This window comes from Taudactylus pleione, unplaced genomic scaffold (assembly GCF_031769625.1).
Source record: "Taudactylus pleione unplaced genomic scaffold, aTauple2 ptg000435l, whole genome shotgun sequence".
Lineage (NCBI taxonomy): Eukaryota > Metazoa > Chordata > Amphibia > Anura > Myobatrachidae > Taudactylus > Taudactylus pleione.
In genome coordinates, this window is record NW_028284837.1 from 335,436 (window position 1) to 352,016 (window position 16,581).

At 44.8% G+C, this 16,581-nt stretch overlaps 1 pseudogene; it reads left to right on the top strand.

Moving 5' to 3' along the window:
• Positions 1-11,879: 11,879 nt before the first annotated feature.
• Positions 11,880-16,581, top strand: part of LOC148505872 (extracellular calcium-sensing receptor-like) — a 47,073-nt pseudogene continuing 42,371 nt past the window's right edge.

Here is a 16,581-nt window from a genome sequence, read left to right on the forward strand (position 1 = left end):
CTGTACCCAAATCATACTGTACATAGCAATGTGCATCATGTAGTCTTATCACAGTTTATTGCTGTTACAATATAATGTTAGAAGAGTACATGTTGGGACCACTAGAACTGAGCATGAATAGTTCTTCCAGTGGGTTTCATGCTCACAGGAACTTTGATGTCCTCAGAAATTCATGCACAGACTAGGATATTTTATAGTAGTCAAGTAGACAGTTCTTGATAGAGGGTGAAAGGTAATAATGCAGTATCAGAAGTACACTGGGTACAGTCTAAGTACAAATATAACACAAAAATAATGGCCAGGGAGAGGTCATGGGAAAAATCCACTAACATGCAGAAGTCAAAGCAAGCAGAGGTCAGAAGCAGAATCAAGTAAACTTGTTACGGTGAAAGACAGGCAGTGGTCAAGACCAATTAACTGGCCATGGTCAAAAGCAGACAGCAGTCCAAGTAGGAGTCCAGTAAACAGACTAAGGTCAAAGTCAGGCAGTGACCTGAAGTAGAAAACAGTAAATATGACAAGGTCATTGGCGAGAGAGATAAGAAAGATCCAATACCTGGTTCGGGCTACAGCAGGGAGTTACATACTAATAAGATCAGGTTTAACACTCTGGTTTAGAAAAATCTATCAACAGCAGATGTATACAAGAGAGGAAGCCTAATGGAGCCAAGAGAATCATATGATTAGGTCTGGAAATCAAGACATAACTTGATGCCTAACTATTTTGCAGCACTGCTTTGAGCAAATGCAACTGTGCCTAGAAGATGTGACACTCTGTAGTCTCTTAGCAACCGGCACTAAGAGCCATAATAGCACAAGTCAATGATGCCAGCCATGAGTGGGGATCTTAAGTCATTATACAGATGTGTCCTCCTACTCTGTGGCTTCAGTTATGCCAAACAGCCCTCTCGCAATGCCAGGTCCCAGGTGTCACGGCTGCAACCAGCATGTTTCTCATTCATCCTGCACATCTTAGTCACACAATAAAATAACTGGGAGTGAAAAAACAAAATTACTAGATTACACTGATCAATTTTAGGTGCGACATTTGTACATCTGTGTGCGTCTGAGTCCGAGCCTGTGTAGAAAGGGCTCCAATGTGAGCGTTTGCAGCTTTTTCTCATGCCAAGTTACATTGTGCTTCATCTGCAATTTTGTTCGCGTGTAAAACTGATTCCTGTGTGGTTATAGTCGCAGCCCAGTATATCTAGTACACTATGATGGATTTTCTCTACTTTAGCAAATAACACACTAAATATTTAGAGATATATAGTACGTTACTCCACTCGGAGTGTCTCAACCTCGCAGGTTGTGCAGAGATGCTGACCGGATGCATCTTTAATCTGCCACTTGTGTACAAAGATGCACCATTGATCCTCTAAGCTCAGAATGTCCATCGGAATAAAGTTGCTGGGGCCATTGAAGCTGCTTACAAAGATCCATTTGCTGGCTGTGACATGCCCACAAAATGCTCGCATTAGACAAGCCACCCATAAATGCACACTGGCTGCCAATCGCTGTGCATCCAAATACTCACTATGACCCTCATTGGTAACAGATCGTAACGCACGTGCAGTGCAACCAAGTCGCATACACATTACAAAAAACATCACCCAATGATGCAAACATATGCACATTGTCCAGGAAAAAATTGGGCACAGCGCTAAACCACACATAGAAATATGTAGAATATAATGAATATAATAATTATTATAGAATGGCTTAAATATTAACATACATTTATTAAAATTTAATTATTATGTAAAAGACAAAAAAAAATCACACAAAAATATATCCTGAAATGGGTAAGTGGGATGCAAAGTCCAAACTCTTATTAAAGTCCCAGTGGATTAAACATAATAGATATATACTGACCATGCACGGTCAATAGAAAAAGCTACTCATGGTCCAATAGTAGCAGGTAGAGGTACCACAGGCGGTGGATCCAAACAGTCCTTAAGCAAGATGTCTCACAGATTGACCGATAGAAGTATACAGCGGGTAACAAAATAACTGCAACAAGCTGGTCCAGGGTAATAGTGTGTAGAGTTTGGGACAGGCTTAACGCGTTTCACCGAGTAACAGACACTCAAGGTTCCTCAGAAGCATACAATCCAGATCTGAAGCAGGCCATTAGTGACAATTGGCCAGTATGATTAAACCTAGATTATTATTTAGTGCTTTCTTTTTGTTTTTTCCAGTAACATAGAACCTGATTCAGACCCGGACGCTAAGCAGCGATTGCACGCAACCGAAAGGGGCCGGGTATGAAAAGCCCGCAATCGCACTACTTGGCTTAAAGACGCCCTTCATGTCTTAGCGTGCGATGGCTGAGTGATCGCAAGCTGGTGTAATGCCGTTCCCTTTTCCTTCGCAGCACATGTCATCTCCAGGAAGTGTTTAAGACTATCGGTAACATCAAGAATGATTGAAAGCAAACACAGTGCTTGAGGTAGACACTAGACTACCGCAAGCACTGCGAGTGCTTCAGATACAAAAAGAGCCGGTGACTTGTACAATGATGCTTCACTTTAATTATGCACGCCCTGTAAACGCCGTTTTGACGGTAAGACACGCCTGCATTCGCATCACCACTCCCCCATTCACAAACACCTTCCCCTGTTACCACCCACTAACGGCACATTCTGTCACTCAAAGTAGTGCTCTGTCTGCGGGCTATGAGCAATCACTTCCCGATCGCACAGACTGGCTCGCGCACACACATTGCGATGCATACACATGCACAAATGGCAAACAATCGCTCGTAGCACACGATCACGGCTTATCGAGCGGGTCTTAATCAGGCCCATAATATCTAATTAATGTATTGCTCTTCATAATTTAGTATTTTTTTTAATCAAGTCGACCCAGTCTATAGAGTTTCTGCTGGCCCGTAATGTCTTTTATTTGGAGCCATATAACTACATTTCGATGGCTTCTGCTTTTTTGGATCACTAATACAAATAGTTTCTGTAGTTATCTTTCTTAATAGTAGTAGGGATTAACCTTATGAAGATGGATGTCCTTACATGACGCATCTCTCTCTAGCTATTTATCTCTCTATCTATCCAAAAATGCCTAAAAAAGTAAAATATGTTCAATCGATGGCAACCACATGGATCGTGCTTTACTGGCAGAAGAGAAAGTGTCCAAATAGTGGTTTGCTGGCAAATGAGAGGATAAGCTACTGTAATGGTGGTAGGGGGATGAGTGGCCTGGCCAAGCTGCTGGCCCAGTGTGGTGGTACAAATATATAAATACAGGGTGAGTCTCCCATATCCAAATATTCCGAAATACTGAATATTTTTAGCATGACTGTGATAGTGACACCTTTGCTTTCTGATGGTGCAATGTACACAAATTTTGTTTAAGGCAATTCTTTTTTTTAAATATAGTATAAAATAACCTTCAGGTTCTGCGTATAGGGTGTATATGAAACACAAATGAATTTCATGTATGTACACAAACTTTTTTTTGATGCACAAAATTATTGAAAATATAGTATAAAATGACCTGCAGGCTGTGGGCCTGATTCAGACCCGCTCGCAAGCGCTTGAGGTCTCGCAAGCGGGTCGATGGTGGCCTCTGCGCACGCGCAGCGGCCGCACTGCTCCGGAGCTCTCTACAAAAGGGGCGGCTGTCGATGTTGAACGACAGCTCGCCCCGTTTTGTAGGCGGGGCGGGGGGGTTGTGGCTTTACAAATGCAGGCATTCCTAAGCGAACGCCTGCCGTTTGTGGACGGCCCCACTGACATCACCAGTGATGTCAGTGGGAGAGCTTCCGGCTCTATTAGAGCCAGAAGCTCTCTGGGGCTTGCGGCCACGAGACCCTACCACAAGGGTCTCGTCGCAAGTCCGATGGTCGCGATGGTCTTGAACATCGCGACCATCATCCTGGCCACTCGCACTAGCTGTGGGAGGCCGCACCAAAAAAATAAAAAAAGCCCTGATTCAGAGCGAGCGCTCTTTCAGAGCATCCGTCTCTGAATCAGGCCCTGTGTGTATAAGGTGTATATAACACATAAATGTATATATTTGGGTCCTATTCCCAATATATTTCATTATGGTATGCAAATATTCCAAAATATGGAATATTCCGATATCCAAAATACCCCTGGTCCCAAGCATTTTGGATATGGGAGACTCAACCTGTACTCTCATTCCATTTGATTTTGTGTGTGATCAGAGCTGTCACTTTCAAGGTTAATTGTTACGTATGCTGTCATGCGGCCATACACATGTGGAGGGTACCGGAAGGCAATAGAGAAGTCGCGCAGGAGCGTAGCGTGCTACTGCGCAGTATGGCAACATGGAGTGGATGGTCACATGCTATGATGTCATAAAGGGCGATCATCCATCGTTTTCTTCCTGCCAGCCATGGCGCATGGACCCTCTGCATTTCAGCATTGTTATGGATGGATCATTTCTTTTCAGACCAGGTTCCAGAAACCCACCCACTTATTTGAATTGGCATTTAACTTGACCCTACTACAGTACTGAGGGCCTCATTCAGAGGCGGTCATAGGACGCAAGTAGTCGTTCTGAAACAGGGGGGCCGCTTGCATCCTGAACGGCCACCTCCATATCGGTCATTAGGCTGTGGGTTAATACCCACAGCTCTAACAACCGCTAAGGGTGATGGTCGCGATGGTCAACACCATCGTGACCATCGGGGCTTACGACGAGACCCTAAGTTATGGGTCTTGTCAACCTTAAGCCCCAGGGAGCTTCCTGCTCTGTGTGAGCAGGAAGCTCCCCACTGACATCATTGATGATGTCAGTGGGGCCACCCCCAAATGGCATGCGTTCCGATAGGAACGCCTCCGTGTGGCCGGGCACACCCCCGGTCTGCCCAGCAAACGGAGCGAGCTGTAACTCAACATCGACAGCTCGCCCCGTCTGCTACGAGACCCCTAACGATGGATCACCCGTTGTTAGCAGGGTCTCGCGCATGCGCACGACGGAGCCGGCTCAGAAGTGCACATGCGCACTGGAGCAACATCGACCCGGTCGTGAGCTTGTAGAGCTAACGACCGGGTCTGAATAAGCTCCTGAGTATGGTTTCAAACACTTAAAACTAGACTATTCTCATAGAAGCCTTCACACAGAAGCCTTCTCACTGGTCTGTGAAGGTTTCTGTATAACTTGGAGCAATTAATGCTAGTGGCATTAAAAGGTCTGAGTTTACATAGGGAAATAAAATAGACTCGAACGCAAAAGTTTGCAGGCTATTACATTTGTGAGTTCCGGCAACACTCGCCCTCCATTATATTTGCCCAAATGTCTGCAATCCCATACGCCAGAAATACGGCTCCAGCATTTCAGTTCCCATAGCTATTTTGCGCAACCATAAACTCAGGACTGTGATGATTGAATGATCAGCAACCAATGCTGCATCATTGTACACATAAAAACACAGAATTTGACGGCAGATAAGAACCACTTGGCCCGTCTAGATGCTCGGATTTGCAAAGCCGCCAGTGGGCTAAATACATCTCCCAGTATCTGCAATATTCGCATATTTTTACATAACACGTGCATACACATTTTCAGCAGTGGTGGCATTAGCATACAACTCTGAATGAGGCCCTATTATCTCATAGGGCCCTGGGCAAAATACTGGTTTGAACACCTTTCCGCTGTCTTTGCCAAAAATATATATAGTCGTGCCCTTATATTTAGACTGTATCTAAAAAAACTGATTTCTCCATAGAGAATTCCGGAGGGGGGTGCATGATGTTTAAGGGGCTACACCTCTAAAGCTATTGGAGGTACCAAGCTGAAATTTGGCAAGGGCCGGTTGAACTGTCGCTGGGTGCTGCATGCCAAATTTCAGGGCAAAAACATAAAAAGTGAGGATTTGGGAGTAATCTAAATCTCCAACTGTCACTTTTTTCTGACACTCTCAATTAGGACCACTTTTCTGTTGTAGTCTATGGGGGATTTTTGGGAAGGCATAACTCAGGGTAGGTGACAAAATTAGACTTGGGGCTTGTGTTATTAGGTAGCTATTGTTCCAGGTACATGCTTTTAGGGTTCAGGTAATTGAGAAAGTTAAAATTTTTAAAATATTACCTCACAAATGCCCCTTTATATAGATAGGGAGCTTCAACTTGTTACGCTGCCTCTGTAGGTGCATCCACCAGGGAAGTGTACTCACTGTGGCTTCACCTGGATGGACCAAGATGGCTGTCCTTTGTGGGCGTTGCAGTGCTGGGACCCGGCAATGGTAGCGGGCATTAGCAGTGGCGAATAACCTGGCGATGTTCAGCAGCGGAGCCCATTTAAAAAATGGCGCCATAGTGCCATATTTGAAATTTGAAGATGGCCGCCGTGAGCCATGATTGGCAGAGTTCAGCAGCAGTGCCCATTTAATCGCAGAGTTTGGCAGCAGTTTCAAAAATGGGGCCTTGCCGGCATTTATAAATTCAAAGATGGCCACCGCAAGCCAAACACAGCTCGTGGTGTTATCGCCCCGCCCACTTGGCTTGCTTGTATAAGCCAGTGAGAGGCAGCGGCATGGCAAACGGCCCTGGAAGGCGCAATATAGAGCTCCTGAAGAAAGAAGATGCTGGAAGTCCTAGTGGGCGGTGGCCATGCAAAAGAGCTCAAAGGCCCCGGGGGGGGGGGGTGGCAGCCATGCAAAACAGCTAATTGGCTGCCACCCCCAGGCAAAGACACCGGAAGCCCTAGCAAGTTGGCGCCCACCAGGCGAAGATGCCAAAGCCCTTGGGAAAAAAAGAGCTTAAAGGTCAACATCCCCCAGTCGAAGATGCAGTAAAATAAACTATTACAATAGTAAAGTGTATTGTGTTTATTTTACTATTTTCTTTACAGGTGGACTACAGGTGCCAGCAGGCCAGTAATGCCCTGCATGCTGGTACTAGTGGTTCTCCAAGTAACAGCAAGCAGAGGAGGCTTGCTGGGACCTGCGGTTCACCTGCAAAGAAAAATATATCTTAGTACACAACACTTTATACAATCAACCCCTGGGCAGTGGGTGCCGCGGATAGTGCTGGGCTATCAGACCAGGCCTGGGGTGCCCTAAGAGGGGGATCCCTTTAATTGGGGTGTCCCCAGATCCGCAGGGATCCCTAGTATGGGCTAACTAGCGGTCAGGATTAATGCTTCAGCCAGGGGACCTGGTGGAAGGGTTCCCCTGGCTGTGACTTTATCCCCCCAACAGAAAGAGCTCGGTGCTAGTTATGGAAATTACAGGGGACCCCTATGCTTTTTGTCCCCTGTATTTCCAATTTTACTCAACTGAGCCCAGTGCTGGTTGTGCTATATACAGGGAACCAATATGTATTTTGTCCCCTGTATTTTGACAACCATGACTGGCTCTAAGAAGCCTAGAGCTAGTTCTGGTAAATTAGGGGACCCCTACACTTTTTGTCCCATGTATTTTCACAACCAGGACCGGCAGTGAAAATCCCGGGGCTGGTTGTGCTTAGGGTGGGGGGGGGGGGAGGCGATGTCCTTATTTTAATTTTACATATATTCAATTGTATCATAGATGCTTAGATGAATCTCACTGATACATCTATGTATCTGTGTCTTATTGATTTTATTGTCTCAGATGCATGCTCAGTACCAGTGAGCCCCACTGTCGCCCACTCATGCCCATGTGCACAGCCCTGCTGCTGCCACTGCTCTGCACCCCCCTGCTGCTGCTGCCCCGCACTCCTGCAGCCCAGCCCCGCAGCTGTCTCTCCCTCTGCACATCCAAAACACATCCTGTGTTCGGTGTCTACAGTCCTCTCATTTGGTCACCACAACAATCCCGCTGGGTTCCAATATCCTTCTCACTCCGTACATCCATTTTATTCAGAATATACATTCATCTCCCTAATTGCTAAAACTATTATATTCTTTCTATGCATATACACTTTCTTCCCCTATATGCCTTCATGCTGCTATATCTTCCCCAATCCCTACTGCTGTGTGGTCTCCCAACTGTGCTAGTCTGTGTTCCCTCATCTGCCCCAATATGTCTTTACCCATCTGCATTGCCCTGTTTTACTGCTTCTGTGCCACTCTGTTTCCTTCCATCTGCACCACTGCCTTCCCCCCAACCACTCTATCTTCCCCTCATCTGTGCCAATTTTTTACTACATCTGCACCACTCTGTCCCCCCAACCATGCCACTCTGTCTTTCCCCTCCTACCCGCACCACTCTGTCTTCCCACCCATCTGCACCAATCTGTCTTCCCCAATCCCTACTGTTGTGTGTTCTCCCATTGTTCTAGTCTGTATTCCTCATCCACACCAAGTCAAGTTGTCTTTACTCATCTGCGATGCTCAATCTTCCTGCATCCATGCCACTCTGTACCCCCCATCCATGCCACTCTGTACCCCCATCCATGTCGCTCTGTTCCACAAACCATGCCACTTTGTCTCCCCGCCATCTGCATGCACCTGCATCACTTTGGCTCCCCCCATCTGTACTGCATAATCTTCCCCACTCTCAATGCCTTTTTATATGCCCCATCCACACTGCTGTCTCCACCCTCCAGCCAACCCTCTCTTATCCCACCTGTGCAGCTCTAACTTCTGCTCAGACCTCAGTTGTATAGACTGCATGTGTGTATTCCAATGAGCACACGATTCTCCAAATTAGCAGCTCCACCATTTTGTGAGTGACAGCAATCTCACTCTGTGAGAGTTCTGAATCTGCAGTTAACCACAGGGGGTGATGGCATTCCAAATCTGTATTGCGCAAAGAACACATCTATTAAGGCGTCAGCCTTAATGATCAGAATTTCATTGCTTTTTTAAGTTTGAGTGGCAGAAATTCAATAGGTTTTGAGAATTTTCAGATCATGTCTAAGAAGCCTTAATGGGACATGTGAAACCGTAAGGTAATTTGTCTAAAGAAAAAAACAAAAAAAACAAATATATATATATATATATATATATATATATATATACGTTAGTGCAATCTACTATAGGTCACTCATTTCCTCCAAGTCACATGGCAGGTGTTCAGGTTGTCTTATAGAGGTTCCGACCATTGATGTTTTATTGCAGTTCATCAGCTAAAAAATTTAACTCAATCTGACCAATGTGCTATTCTTCATATTTATTATTATTAGATTAGCACTGTTACAAAACATCATCATACTAAATATTGAAGCTCCATAATTTGCTTCAAAAAGATTTATTTTAATAGGCATTCCACAATGGACCTAGGACCTAATTTATTACATTTGCAAGATTACGTTCGCAGATGTCCGATTGTTGCGTACTGCGTATCACAGTGCACATGCACGAAGGCTCTTCTGCAATCACACTGCAATAAATTAGCCACTGCGATGGCATAGGCAGCTTGAGCTCTCACTGCATGCAACGAGGTTAGCAAATTCTGAGTAAGGTCAGACCTGTTGTACAAGTGCATGAGGCTCGATTGGTACTCGATGTTGCCAATGGTTTTGCAAACTAGCAAAGTATTATCGATGTAAGTAAGGGGAAGTGGGCATCCTTATGTTGAGCTGCGATGGCATTGCAATTGCAAACATTATCATATTTGCGCAGTGGGTCTGCGTGTTTAATAGCAGCTGCGATCACACTTATGGTCCATAGTGAATCAGGCCCCTAGTTCACACCTTACTCCCAGGTTAGCATTGAGTAAGGTTTCAAAGGACAAAGTGGAAAATTGTGAAATCTAATGGTGAGTCAGCAAGTGAAGGGGTGCAGCTTACATTAACTGGTGACTGCCCCATATGTCAGTGACTAATATAGGGGACCCGTAAACAGAATAAATAAACTCAAATGACTGAGATGGGGCAACATATGCTCAGCCAATCAGAATGTTTTTTTTTTTACCAGTCATTTAGACAAAATCTGTTCTGATTAGTTGGCTGCACATTCACCCCATCATTTGTCTGTATCTATACTTGTTACATTCATCTAACCTGATTTTTTATATGTATTTTTTCCTATGAATTAGTGTAGTTTAGGAACAAGTTTCAGTATGGATTTAGGTGCAACACAAGCAAAGATAATATAGGTAGACAGTAGCTGGCTGCTGCGAAACCAAGTGCTTCTTCAGTGTGAGTTACTCCCCCTCTCGCTTTCATGGGATGGCCACACCAAAACCTTTTACAACCCATGAAATTGCCTTTTGGTGTTGGTTAGTTTTTGTGTAGATTTTTTGTATTCCAATTTAAAAAGATGCTTTTACAATTTGCAGAAACACTCTTGGCCTACCAGGATTTCTGTACGTGTCTGACAGGATGGACTTACTTTGCCACCCTAGAAGGGTTTACAGAAACTTTGGTGTTGTGCCCTTTTCAGCTTGCGAAGGGCCAGCACATTTATAGTGATGCCCTGTCTGGGGTTTAACTTGGCTTGTGCCTGCCCATGTAAGTGCTCTGAAGACTCGTGTACTAGGGAGGGTGGACTGGCATTGTCAGGACCTTTCCCATTGGTATTGCTGTGAGAAATGAAAAGTGAAACTGTTAGCATTTATAATAACGCATGCAGACAGATAAGGTAGAACAATACAACTGAAAGCTTTTTCAAAAACGGCCTCAATAACTTTGTTTTACATAAATATGAAAATTGTACTGTGCCTGTGTATTAAAAATTCTGAGAAATCCATGTGAACATAGGGCCTGATTCAGAGACACTCGTAAGCGGCAGTACGCTCGTTCCGAGCGATGTTCGCCCATCTGCGCATGCGTACGGGTTTTTAATACGCATGCGTGAACCAGTAAGTGCGGACGAAAATCATTTGTTCGCTATATAGCGAGTGCCTGCTATTTTGAGTGACAGGAGGAGGCGTATGTGGATGGTAACAGGGGAAGGTGCATGAAAACGGGGAGTGGAGATCAGAAGGCAGGCGTGCCTAAAGGTCAAAGCGGGCATTTTATGGGTGTGCATAATTAATACAGCAGCATCATTGACCACGTCACTTGGTTATTTTATAGTCAGAACTGCTCGCAATATAGTGGTAGGAAAAACCAACCACAAGAAAAGCGAGCAGTTCATACGCTGGTCGATGTACTCGATTAATCTAATAAATAGCGGACAAGATGTAGGATGCGAGCGGCCAGGGGGGCGTATTTTGCCAAAAAACGACCGCAAGTTTGGTTCGCTCGTTCAGACATAGAGGCGTGAACAGACCGCAAAGAGCGAACGGTTCATTTGAATAGCCACCCCTTTTTTCTGGACGAGCGAGCGCAAATAGCATCCGGCTCTGAATCAGGCCCATAGTTTTTTGGGATCCATGAGATGCATCTCTAAGCTTTCCTGATTCCAGCGCATTTGCAGTACTCAGCGGCACAGGGCTTAAGCTGCACCCATGGACTTAAGCCCCACCTCTCACTGTCGCCAGACTTACGCTCTGCCTTCTGGTGACATCAGCTGTCAGTCACCAGGAAGGCAGGGAGGAGAGGGCTAGATAGGTGGAAGCAGTGATGCAGGTTAGCTGTATCACTGCAAGGGAACGTGGCCTAGTGGCAGACGCAAACACATCCTTTATGCAGCTACAGCCTATGATGTCGGGACCTGACTCAGGTTGCTGGTGTCCATGTGAGGTTTCACGAGGGGGTTCATGGCCCTAGCCAGGAGAGCACATTATATATAAAGGGGAAAAGTTCCTATGCCAAAAGGTGTCCATCGGCAGAATTGTTGCACAGACAGGAGGGGCAGTTGCCCCTGTGATGTCAAAGGCAGATGCAGCCCCACTAAGCAAGAGTCCCCCTGGCAAAAACAACCCCCTTGTCTGCAATATGGATTAGAGCGAGAGCCCTGTAAAATATCATGCCTGACTGTGTGACTAGGCTGCAGCTGATCAAGTAATTGCAGCATGAGAAAAAGAGAGCCTGCATGAGAGAGCCTGCATGAGAACACGAGGAGGGCTGCTGACAGTCACAATGGGGCACCTAAAACAGAAAGATACCATGCAGTGTGAGAGCAGCAGTAACCAGAGCCCAGAAGAAGTGAACCAGGTGTATGACTTGTTAGAGGAATGGATGGATACCCCCATTAGGTGTGAGTATTGGAAGAAGTCCTTGAGAAGTACCTCCATAGGCAGCATAGCAGTATGGAGTCCTGGAAGCAACAGCATGGAGGCTGTAAGGTTTACCAAAGTGTGGTGCAGGAATCTCTTATGACTGTCCGCTGTGCACCCTATTGTGTGAGAAATTGCACCCTATGATGCTGTGGCACTACTGGTACCATATTGTCCTGGTATGTACTGCTGCTCATCATATCTTATGCCACTGCAATTAAGTGCTGTGCTGGAGGAGGTGTCCTACTGTGGTCTGATCTAACCAATATGATTAATGTGCAGGAAAAATTAGTGAGCTATGTGACCTAACATGTAAGATAGGGCTGGATTAAGGAGGGGGTCAACAGGGGCACACAAAGGGGCCACCACACATAGAGGGGCCACCACACAGGGTCAGTGTGTCCTGCCGAGGACAGGTGTCCAGTGGCACTTATTTCCAGATTGGGGCTCAGCTTCCGCCGGATCTGTGTTTACTGCATGCAACAGCACATAACGGCTTCCGAGTCCCCTCATTGGCATCAAGTGATACATTACATCCGTGAAACTGATGAGGGCACTTGTGAGCAGCTCTGGCAGCAGGTCACTAAGGTAAGTAATCAGTGGCAGAGATGGAGCAGTAGGCCCCCTGTGGCTTGGTTGTAGGGAGGGGGGCAGTAGACTCCATGTGGCTAGGGGGGTAGGCTCTGTGTGGCTAGGGGGAAGGTGAGGTGGTAGGCTCTGTGTGACTGGGGGGTGGCTATGTAGGCTCTATGTGGCTTGAAGGGGCCCCCACAACTAATTTGCCCTGGGGCCTCCACAAGCCTTAATCCGGCCCTGATGTACCAGTTATGCTTTGTGCTGGAGAGAAAGAGTCTGTTTTTTTCAAGTTATTCCAGCTTTTATTTTGAATTAGCTGGGTTACCTGGCGTTGCCTGGGTTAAAGAATGAACCTTGAAGTACATCTGCAGCCTTCACTTTTTGCATTGTAAATCACACTGGAGACCACTGCATATGAAAATTAGTAACTGCCAGTGCAGGTACAGTGTGAGAAAGGGCCTTAATTAGGGTAGTGCAGGGCAGGGGGCGCTATTTGGGCGTGTCAATTTTTCTGTTTATTATCATTCTCACTTGTACTGTAGCTTCCTCTTCTTTTATCCCCAGCATCTCCTGGCCTCCCCTATCTCTTCCCTGGCCCTTCCGCATGAAGCCATGGCCTTTTTTCATGTACACTATCTTGTGTCCCTATTTAAAAAATGGGTGGGCGCCAATGCTCTCTCTGGGACAGGGCACCAAAAAGTTTAGTTACGGCTCTGGTTTGAGAGTTGATTCTCCGACTCACTGCTCTTCCTTTGGAGCTCTACCTGCCCCCCCACTGGTACATATCAGCCTATGCTTAAACCAAAATTTCAAATCAGAGACTCCACGGCCTACTTTGTGGGCACCATGTAGACCTCCATGGCCGGGACAAACATCAAACTTAGCCAAAAACCTAATTCAGGACAAACGAGGCCACAATGCCAAATTTGGTGGAGCTAGGTACAAATCTCTGGCCATGCATACAGGACAAACAGACAGACACACACACTATTTCTTACTTATTATGTGCTCTACCACAACACATATTTATTAAACACCTGATTATTTGGGGGACTGACTGGTACCTGTACTTTACCCATCACCAGGTGGAGCAGAGAAAGTGTGGTGCACCATACACAGTGACACTGCAGACATTTGTACCCAGTACCAGAGGGTTTACACATGTGCAGTAAAACTTTAAAGGGACCAACATTACATGAGGTTTAACCCTGCACTCAAGTACACAAGTAGAGATTATTTGAATTGATGGGCCCTTAGAGGTATATATACATTTAAAATACAGTCATACCTGGGATTCGAACCTAGCACCTCATTTGCTAATACAATGGAAACCTGTGAATTCTAACTATATGAAACTACTGCACATTCTAATTCAATTTAATATACAGGCATATCTGGGATTCAAACCTATCACTCCACATTATGCAGTCAGACATGTTACCAATGGAGCCATTTGGTTTTGCATTAGGAATGTGTGAACAATATGAGGACGCAACAAGATAGTTTGCAGGGGACGATGAACACCCTAGTACTGGGCCTGTGTACAAGTACAGGTATTCTAAAGTGTACCAGACAGCAGTAGGTACAACAAAGCTAAAACAACTGATGGACATGGTCGCGGAGACTCCTGTCTTACCCGAATCTCTTGGTTTATTTTCTCTCCTATAGTAGGATGTACAATGTAATTTCCAAGAATAGATGATGAATGAACTACTTAATATACTGATATTTTTTCCATAAAATACTCAGAATTTTTTTTTTATGAACGAATTAGGTCAAGAACATCTATTTATAACTTATCCAACATGACTTTATTTTAAAAGAAATTATTAAATACATAACATTAATATTGATTTTTCAAAATATCGACTGATGATATATATCGGAATATCGGCCATTCGAACATCGCAGCATCACTACTTTAAAAAAGGTGATTGCTCCTTTCTGCAGCCTCTGTTTATAGGGCAATTAATTTACATTTGCTCCTCCCTGCAGCTGTCGGGTGTGCATCCCTGCCATGCTGATTGATCAGCATTGATCAGCAGCACAGCTGACACTGCGGGAGGTGCAGTGATGCAGGGGGCGTATCTATAATGGGTAGAGGGTGTGCGGGGAACATGGGACCCTGGGTCCAGGGGGACCCCGCACCGCACACCCTGCACCGATAATATTACTTACCCCTCAGGAGTCCCATGTCGGTGCGGGGGTCAGGTGCTGTGAAGCAACTGGAAAATGGCCGCGGCTGCCATTTTTCCGTCATTTGTGCATGTGCAGTACAGGGAAATGGCCACCGCGGCCTTTTTCACGGTGACCTGTGCATTCATTATAGACTCTGGGCACACTCTAGTGCCCAGAGTCTATAACTCCGGCGCTGGCCACGCACAGCTCAGTGCGCTGCCCGCTGCCGGGCGGAGAGGAGGGGGCCCGTGTCAGAGACTGCTCATGGGCCCCCTCCTCTCTAAAAACACCCCTGTGCTGCTGCATTACCTTCCAGCAGCTGTGAAGTGTACATTTTTAATAGTTGCACTGTTTGCTACCATATCAGGTAACGCACAGCCTGGCACGGTCATAAACGATGTGTCCACACCAGGCAAGCGGCTGAGCGGTAAAATTTGTGCTTCAGTTCAATACAGTGTCCTACCCCATTCTCAGATGTTGTCATGAGTTTTACTCTTTCATTTTTACAGACTCTATACTAAGCTGTTAGATGCTTACTTCAATAAATCAACTATACTACATGAGATCATTATTCAAACAGTGCTGGTTCATTTATTTTCCATCGCCTAATTTACCAGGATGAGTTTTATTACTGCCCACAGCAGAGAAATCACAGCGGCACAATTATGTCTGAAATTGTTTTTCCCTAAACTATTATGACCAGAGATCTTATTTGCAAATTGGCCGCAGAGAATGCTCCAAGCTTAGCTCATTGCAATAAGGGAATGTTACTAGGAACAGAATTAGCAATGTGCATTTAAGCAAATCATTACATATAATTACGGTTATCTTTATAAAGCTGGGTGATAGCAATGAGAAAGAAATAAAGAGAATTGTGGCAAAGTAAGTAAATGACACCTATTATATGGGTTTTTGCAAATAACTAAAAGACTGTCCATATAAATTTAATTATCACTATATCTCCATCATATACTCTCATCTATACATATCAGTGTACAGAACACTAGGGGGGTTAGGGGGCGGGAGTTGCACTCTGCACCTTACAGTCTACAATATTAATTTTAATAGAAAGGAAGTTGTGATTAAAACAAAACAATTTACTATGAATGAATCATAGAAAACATATAGAAAATGAGCTGTTCGGTTCTACGCGGTTATGTTTGGATCTGGAACACGGCAGGTTACTGGCTATCCGGGTCACACGTGACTTGGATAACCAACAAGATAAATCCAAACTTTCGCAAATTTTTCAAAAAGAACAGAGTAGAACTGAACCACTCTACAGTACATATATAGGGGTATTCAATATGGAGCGAAAACTCAGTTTTGGCGATATTTTCGCACCGATGACGTCATTTTCGCAGGTTTTGGTTTTACACCGTATTCAATTTCAAAGACTTTTCGCAGGTTCGGGGATAACTTTTCACCACTGAATAGGTGATGGAAAAAAGTGCAGAATTGGGGTTTAGGGGTGCAGGCTTAAAAAAAATAGCCTGCACCCATGGGAATGACATTTGAAAAATAACTGTGTCAAAAAAAATAAAAAAATAAAAATAGGGACACCCCAAAAAATGTATTTAAAAATTGGGGTAAAAAAAAAAAACTAGGGAAAAAATTGTTTAAAACTAGGGAAATAGGTTCAGGGCTATTCTGCAAGTATGCGGCAGGTGTTTTGAAGAATAGAATTATAGCGGCAGGTGCACAAATGCAGAACTTTTAAAAACTTACTTTAGGGACATGAAAATATGCTAGTACCCATTTTCATGTAGCCCAAATTTGATGGGACCACTTAAAAAAATGAAAAAAATAAC